The sequence below is a fragment of the Ursus americanus genome, chromosome 22, assembly GCF_024610735.1.
Source record: "Ursus americanus isolate L20-20 chromosome 22, mUrsAme1.1.p, whole genome shotgun sequence".
NCBI lineage: Eukaryota > Metazoa > Chordata > Mammalia > Carnivora > Ursidae > Ursus > Ursus americanus.
In genome coordinates, this window is record NC_142148.1 from 48,207,987 (window position 1) to 48,215,683 (window position 7,697).

The 7,697-nt window shown below is 51.6% G+C and overlaps 1 long non-coding RNA gene across 1 annotated transcript; it reads right to left on the reverse strand.

Annotated features, from left to right (window-relative positions):
- Window positions 1-4,804: 4,804 nt before the first annotated feature.
- Window positions 4,805-6,592, reverse strand: LOC123779678 (uncharacterized). Its single transcript, XR_015720982.1, has 3 exons — window positions 6,418-6,592; window positions 5,841-5,909; window positions 4,805-5,512 (listed from the first exon to the last, which is right to left on the reverse strand). It is a non-coding gene; the product is annotated as an uncharacterized LOC123779678 (long non-coding RNA).
- Between the last annotated feature and the right edge of the window lie 1,105 nt (window positions 6,593-7,697).

Consider the following 7,697-nt stretch of genomic DNA (forward strand, 5'->3'; position numbering starts at 1 on the left):
CACCTGGCACAGGCTGAGTGCTCAGAGCATAGTTGCTGAAAGAAGAAATGGGAAGGTCTTGGGGCCCTGCCTTCCATCCATGTCACCATGTCCATTCCTGAGCCCGTTATGCTAGCACTGGGATGGGCAATGCGAGAGGCTAGAATGGATATCAAGTGGCCAGGATGTACTCGGCTGCTTAGTGCCTTTTCCAGGTTGAATGCACTTGGGTGGATGTCAATGTGTGATGCAAAGATCATCATACCTGGTGCCCACTCCCATGGGTCCACCTACATGTCTGTTCCCCACGACTAATTGTCATAAATCTTCTTCCTCCCAGTCCCTGACCAACGAGCCAAATCATCTACCACTGCCACGAGCCAATGTATATTCTTTCCTCAGGCTGCTTTTCTTTCCATACCACCTGAAAGAATTGAAAGAATTTTGAAATGCTCGAAAGAATTTCCCATCGCTGCATTCTATCAAGACTACCCTGAACGGGGCTGTAGTATATCTGCAGCCACTTTCCATCCTGCAGCCACATCCAAGCCCATTCAGCCATGAACCAACCTCAGTCTTTTCCCTCCTCTGTCGCCTGGAGCAATATTGGGTCTTCTGCCCGTCCTCTCTGAAGCTCCTCTGGCCCGTTCATGGGGACTTGCGAGGGAGCCCGTGCACCACACACAGAGTGGCCCCTAGCACCTGCCTCTGCCCACGTGCCAGGGCTGACTCAGGAGCTCAGGCTCCCACCTAACCCCCTTTCAGCCTCGGCCATCCCTCTTGGAAGGACTTTGTGCTCTGCACACATCACAGAGATACAGGAGGGCACAGGAAAGAAAACCCACTGACCTAAAGAAGCTCCTAAACTATTGACCTCCTTCCATCCTGCCTCCATATGCCCTGGAAGAGAAGAAGAGGAGAGGCCTGCAGGTGTGGACAAAGCCCTGCCCTGGCTGTTTATCTTCCCGGCAATAAAAAGACCTCCTCGTTGCGGCCAAACTGTTGCTGAAAATTCTGTTTTCAGTGGTGAAACAGATAATTTTGGTCAAATGGCCTGCTGGCGCTGTTTGTCAGGGTTGTCCGTGGACAAGTGGCCTCAGCATCCGCAGAGGGCGTGTTGGAAATGCAGAGTCTCAGGTCGCTCCCAGTGTTACTGAATCAGAATCTGTATTTTCACGAGATCCCCAGGGGATCCGGGCCTAAGACGATGTCTCAAAAAACCACTGTTGAATGTTCCCCAAAGAGAAAGCTAATCGGCACCTTGATATACCAAATGGGGAAGGCATGGTTGTTTCCTGGGCCTTTTTGGCAGTTTCTAGCATTCTAGAATTCCATAAAGGGTTGATTCCCCGGTGGACATGGTGGGAGTTGTTGCGCAGGAAAGGAAAGAACACCATACCTGCTGGGAAATTGAGCAAGGACGGAAGCTATGCATGGGCCCAACAGCAAGAGCTCCAACGCGCCAAGGCTGATCCCCTGCTCTAGAGCTCTCTGCTGTTCTTATGCTAGATCCCTTTGTGTCAGGTGATGGGATGGGAGATTGTTCTTGCTTTTGGAGCTGGCCTGTATTGCTGTAACTGGTCCTCTAAGATTCACTTTTGTTGTATCCCAAAGTTTTGGGACGCTTGTCTTGTCATTGTTCTTGGATTCCATGTAATTTTTTTTCCTATTTTGAATTCCTGGTTGACCCACTCATTTCTCGGGAGCGTGTTCTTTCACCTCCTTGTGTTCATGGTCTTTCCAGGTTTTTCTCTGGTGGTTGATTTCTAGTCCATACCATTGTGGTCAGAAAAGATGTATGCCATGACTTCCATCTTTTTGAATTAGTAGAGACTTGTTCGGTAGCCTAATATGTGATCTGCTCTGGAGGACGTTCCATGTGCAATCGAAAGGAATGAGTATGTGCTGTTGGAGGATGGAATGTTCTGCATGCGTCTGTTAAAACCAGTGCATCACCCAAAGCCACTGTTTCCTTGTTGATTTTCAGTTTGGATCATGTGTCCATTAATAGAAGGGGGGTGTTAGATCCCCTACTGTATTGTATTACAGTCAATTAGTTGCCTGCTTTTTGTTATTAACTGTTTTATGTATTTGGGTCCTCCTATGCTGGGTGTCTAAAAATTTAAAATTGTTCTATCTTCTTGTTGCATTGTCTCCATGATTGGGACACAGTGTCCTTCTTTGTGACCCACTACTCTTTTATTTTTTATATTCTGTTTTGTCTGATAGAAGTATTCGTACCCCTGCTTTGTTTTGGCAACCAGTTGCATGCGAGATGCTTCTCATCTGCTCACTTTCAATGTGCAGGGGACCCAGTAGGTCTGGGGGCTCAGGCTGAGTACCTAATTTCGGACAAGTCAGTGTAAGTGTGCAAACTGAGACTGAGTGTGTAAACTGTTGAATATTAGTGACAATGGAATATTACTCAGCCATCAAAAAGAACGATTTCTCAACATTTGCTGCAACATAGACGGGACTGGAGGAGATAATGCTAAGTCAAGTCAAACAGAGAAGGAAAATTATCATATGGTTTCACTCATTTATGGAACATACGAAGTAGGAAGATCAGTAGGAGAAGAAAGGGAAGAAGAAAGGGGGAGGTAAACAGAAGGGGGAATGAACCACAAGAGACTATGGACACTGGGAAACAAACTGAGGGCTTCAGAGAGGAGGGGAGTGGGGGATTGGGATAGGCTGGTGTTGGGTATTAAGGAGGGCACCTATTGCATGGTGCACTGGGTGTTAGACGCAAGTAATGAGTCATGGAACTTTACATCAAAAACTAGGGAAGTACTGTATGCTGACTAACATAATAAAAAAAAATTATTATAAAAGAAATAGAGATGATGGACTTCAGAAAACATGGACCTAAAAGTCATGACGGACAGCAAGGAGAGTGTGGGGTTTCTCTGGTCAAGGATATGGCCCCTTATCCTGGCAAGAAAGAGCCCGTCCCTGATCCATCAGATGCCAGCCAGGGAACAGTAGCTATTGTGCATCTGACCCAGAGCCTGGGGCCTGGAGGGAACTGCTGCTTCAGAAGAACCGCATAAGGAGATGCACGAAGGCTGGAAATCCTGGCTCCTAGGTCAGCATAGATGTTCATGGAACCAGGCTCAGGTGTGCCCTTTAAGGTACCCCTCCCATCTTTTCCCAACACACAAAACAAGCAGGAAAGGGTATCCAGAGATCACTGACAAGAATCCCAGAAAGATTCCAACTTGGTAAACGGCCAACGGGGAGACTGAGGCTGGAAAGCCCTGCCTGCCCTGAGTCCATCTGCAAATTATCTTCCTCTGGCTTTGTCCCCTTCACACGCAGGATTTGATCTCCTTCCGTGTTTTTCCCCACTAGGTGCTGATGCAGTTCCAGAGATTGAACTACAATACAACAAGTTCCAAATACGGGGGCAATACAAAACCAAACACTAAACCAAAAAAGCATCTCAACGGAAGAAGCAGGACACAGTCTTCCTGGCCTTAGAGCGGAGAAAGGCAACCCCAGTCCTGGGGCAGGAAGGAGTTCTGGGGCGTACAAGTCTTAAAGACTCCCACTTTCAGTGGTTGTTGCTATTCCTGGGAAAGTCCCTGCAACCTCTAAATCTCAGGAGTTCTGAGGGGCTGTCTCTGCTGTTTACCCAAATTCATTGACTGAAATGGACGCATGCTCTGAGTAAGGGGGATTTGGGGGTGCCCTCCAGTGGCTAGGGAGAAAGGCTGGCACTTCTCCTTCCTCCCACATACAGTAGCTGATGACTCTGGGAGATTTCCTAGGTCAGGAACGAATATGAGAGTCTGTGCAAGTTTTCCATTACTGCAGGAAGTAAAAGACCCAAACCACACACCTGTGCTCTAAAACAAAACAAGGGCTTTACTCTCCTAACATGCAAATCTATCACGGGACTGTTTAAAACAACTAAATGGTGCCCCCTACATAAGGAAATAGATGGGGGGAAGGGGTGTGGAGTAAATAGGGCGCAAGGATGCAGCTGCTGAGGAATCCCTGCAGGGCCACTGGACACTTGCACAGCCCTGAGGTTGACTGCGGCCAGTTCTTCTCCTTCTTGAGTGCTGCTGACCAGCTAGGACCGGGGCTCCAGCTGGCAGGACAGGGTGTAGCTAAGGACAGAGGGACACCTGTGAGTTGCCCAGGAGCTTCCATTCAAGAGTCCCTGCCAGTGTTTGCCCACAGCTGGAGTCTGGCGCCCCGGCAACAAGGCCTGAGGCTGCCCAGGGAAGGAGGATCCCAGGAGTGGCCAGCAGAAAGAGTCCACCCCGAACCTCACCGACCCAGCTCCTGATGGGCCTCACCTCTCAGCCTCGCTGAGCGGCTCCATAGCCTGGAACCAGGCCCAAAAAGGATCCTCGGGCTCTAGGGTGTAATTCTCGGCAGCCACCTGGAGCAGCATGATGTCTGTCATGACTTGATATTCCTGAGCAGAGAGAGAAGCACAGGATGTATAGGGAGCCTGGGGGGACAGGGAGCTGCAGGGTCTGGTGAGGGTTGAGCAGCGGGACCGGGGACCCGTCCCCCGTCCTGGCACACATGGCCATCCTCCTCCCTGCAGATTCATCCGGTCTCCACCTGTTCTCAGAGGTGAGTATCAGTAGCCCCTCCTCCGGGAAGTCCTCCTGGATGCCATGCTCTGTCCCCATCTCCTAACGGGATGGGACTTGCACTGCTTTCTTCTCAAGGGATCCCAGGAAATGTGAGGTGGAGGGGATGGAGCCAAGCAATGTTCTTCCCAGGGACATCTCTGAGGCCCACTCCCTACCCTTCCCTGCGGGAAGCGCCACATATGCTCACCTTATTTCTCTTCTGGTGGTTGATCTCATTCCCCTGGAATGCAGACAAAGTCCATCAGAATGAGGCCCCTGGTTCTTAGGAGCACTTGATTCCCATCCCTTCTCATGCTGCACCATGGCCAGGACCCGTGAGGGGCCGTGCATACACAGATAGCGGGCCTGGGATCTAGGCCAGGCTCTGGGGTCCAGAGAAAGGAGGACATGGGGCAGATGGACTGGCTACAGGTCGGGACCCTGTAGCACCACCCTCTCAGAAGACAGTAGGGGAGGCCGAAGCCTCAGGCAGGAAGGGGCTGCTGCGGCTACGGAGGTGCTTGCTGACGTGGAGGGTCCTGACTTCATTCTCCCCCCACGAGCAAACTCACCGGGGGAGGCTGAGGTCCACTCAGACAGACCTCATGCAGCTTTGCCTTCAGGAAGCTCTGCTGCTTCACCAGTCTTCGGCACCGGGAGCCATGTCCTTACTGCAGTCTCGCCTCACTCATTGCTGAGATGGGCAAGAGACCCCGGCCTCACAGGCGCAGCTCTGAGGCTGTCATCAGGGTAGGTTTGCCGAGTCCTGAGAGCTCAGGGCTCATTACAGGGGTGCTCTATTCCCAAAGGTCCAGATTCTGGTCCATCCCCCACAATCTTCAGGCTCACCCACCTCCAGATAGACCTCCACTGCGGTATCCAACATCAGCAACTTGGTGAGGAAAGTGCCAAGGAAGGGCACGACACCCTGTGTCCTAAGGGGGAGAGTGGGATGAGTCACTGTTCTCTGTTGCCCACAAGGACCCTCCCCTGAAAAAGCTCCAGCCTCCTGGCCCACCCCAGGTGACCATGTGGAGCAGCTGTCGACACTAAGAGAGACGGTGTCAAGGCTAGGGAGTCTGCTTGGACACCACCTGCTTGCCCCCTCACCGCCAACAGCATCCTCACCTAGGCTGTCACCACATTCATGCCAAAGGCTTCCCCTCCCCAAGGAATGCTTCAGACCATTCCCGACTTCATCCTCGCAGGACCCTGTTCCCTCCCACCCCTCCTCTCTTTCCAGACCTCCACCTTCCAGGCTACCTTGATGAGCAGGTTCCTGCCCTGTGCGGTGTCCTTGCTGCACAGCTTTTGAAAGATCCTCAATGGCTTCTTGAACAGAGGCAAGGGAGGCAGGATCAATGGACGAATAATGTGGCAGGGTTGAGTGAGAGTGCCTTTTCTTTGAGAACCCCAAAGTGTCAACCTGCCTGGTTGAGGGTTTCTTCTGGGATCCTCTGAGCACTAAGGTCTTTGTAGGACATGGGAGGGAGCTCTCATGTGGCTCGTCCTGGGCCTCCCTTCCCATATTCATTGAGAAACGCTGTTTGGGTCAATTTGGGGTTCAAATGGGCAGAGAGCTTAGTGGCTGTCAAGGAAACACGTGAAGAGATTTAATGCAGCTCAGCCCCGTGTGGGACATTTGGCAAAACTGATTTCTAAAGCGGGAGGCATGGTGGCCTCTTCACCAGGAAGGCTGAGAGACGCACCCACCAGCCCAGGTCTTGTGGTCGGGGTTTGCCGCCTCCCAGAAGGTCCAAGCTGCCTGAGGGGGAAGAGGACAAGCCTCTGGGAGCTCCCTCATCCATCCTGGTCCCTCCATGGAGAGAGGCCTACTCACCTGGAAACCTTCCCCCACGTGTTCTCGAGGCGGTGAATGGAGACACTCTGCAGAGCCGAGAGGATGGCATGTAAGGACGAGTAGTTCCTCAGGGCTTGACAGGCCTGGGGAGGGAAGAGAATCGGCTGTCATGTGGGGAGCCAGCACCTGATTGGCTCTCAAGCTTCAGTCCCCCTCAGGGGAAGGCGCTCCTGCTGGAGGAAGCCGCTGTCCAGGGACCTGCCGAAGGGCACACGTGAGGCCCAGAGGAGGAGGAGGATTTTACCTCACTCCAAGGAAGGAGCCAGGCAGAAACGGAGCATCCCAGCATAGGGCCACGCAAGGGGAGGTCAGCATGCCCCTGGACCAAAGAGCCTAGGGACTGCACAGTCCTAGGGCAAAGACCAGGGCCTTCCACCCTGAGACCTGATCAAGGGAAGAGCAGTGCCCGAGACTCAGGAGAGCACCTCGGCTGGGCTTCCCGTTGCATACCTTGGCCACCTTGATCCAGTGCTCCACCACCTTGGCCCTATCCCGGGCTGTCATGCTTGGGTTGCCAAGGCAGGTGGTGATGACATACTTGGCCACACCGTTGAACTGGGCGACAGTGGCCCGGACTGTGGGTGCCAGGTGCTCACTGCCAGGCTTGTTGCGCTTGGACCAGATGGAGCCCAGGCACTAATGGGGCAGCAGCTTCTTGAACAGCTCCTAGAGAACAGGCGGACCTTGGTTCACCCAGCCATTTCCCATGCAAGACTTATGTCCTACGTAGGGGTCACAGGTCAGAGCTGGACCTCAGGGAGCTGAGAATCTGGCCTGAGCCTGGGTGGAGACCGTGGATTTCATTCCATTGTTTTTCACTGAGGGAACAGGGTAGAAGGACAACAGCCCCAGGCATGTAAAGCTCCACTTCCCAACAGAAGCAAGGCACTTCAATATCCCCCTCCAGTCCTGCAAACTATGTGCATTATTCTCTTTTTCTGTGTTGGAACAGCGCCACACTAAGATTCACGCTGCTCAACAACATGATGCAGCTGTGCGATTACTGAGAATCTATTTGTTTTAGGCTTCTAACAAAATATCTATTTTCTCTCTTTTGCACATATATCTCACTCAGTAGTGACAGCTCAAGTTCTTTTTCACAATGAATGATTCAGAAATAAGTATCAAAAACAGATTTGAAGAGAACAGAAGAGACAATTAAAAGATACGGAAACATCCTACTTAATAAAAGGCCATGTATTTATGTTCTGAGTCGAATTTTAAAGCTTTTAAAACATTTTATTCCTATAAATCCATCT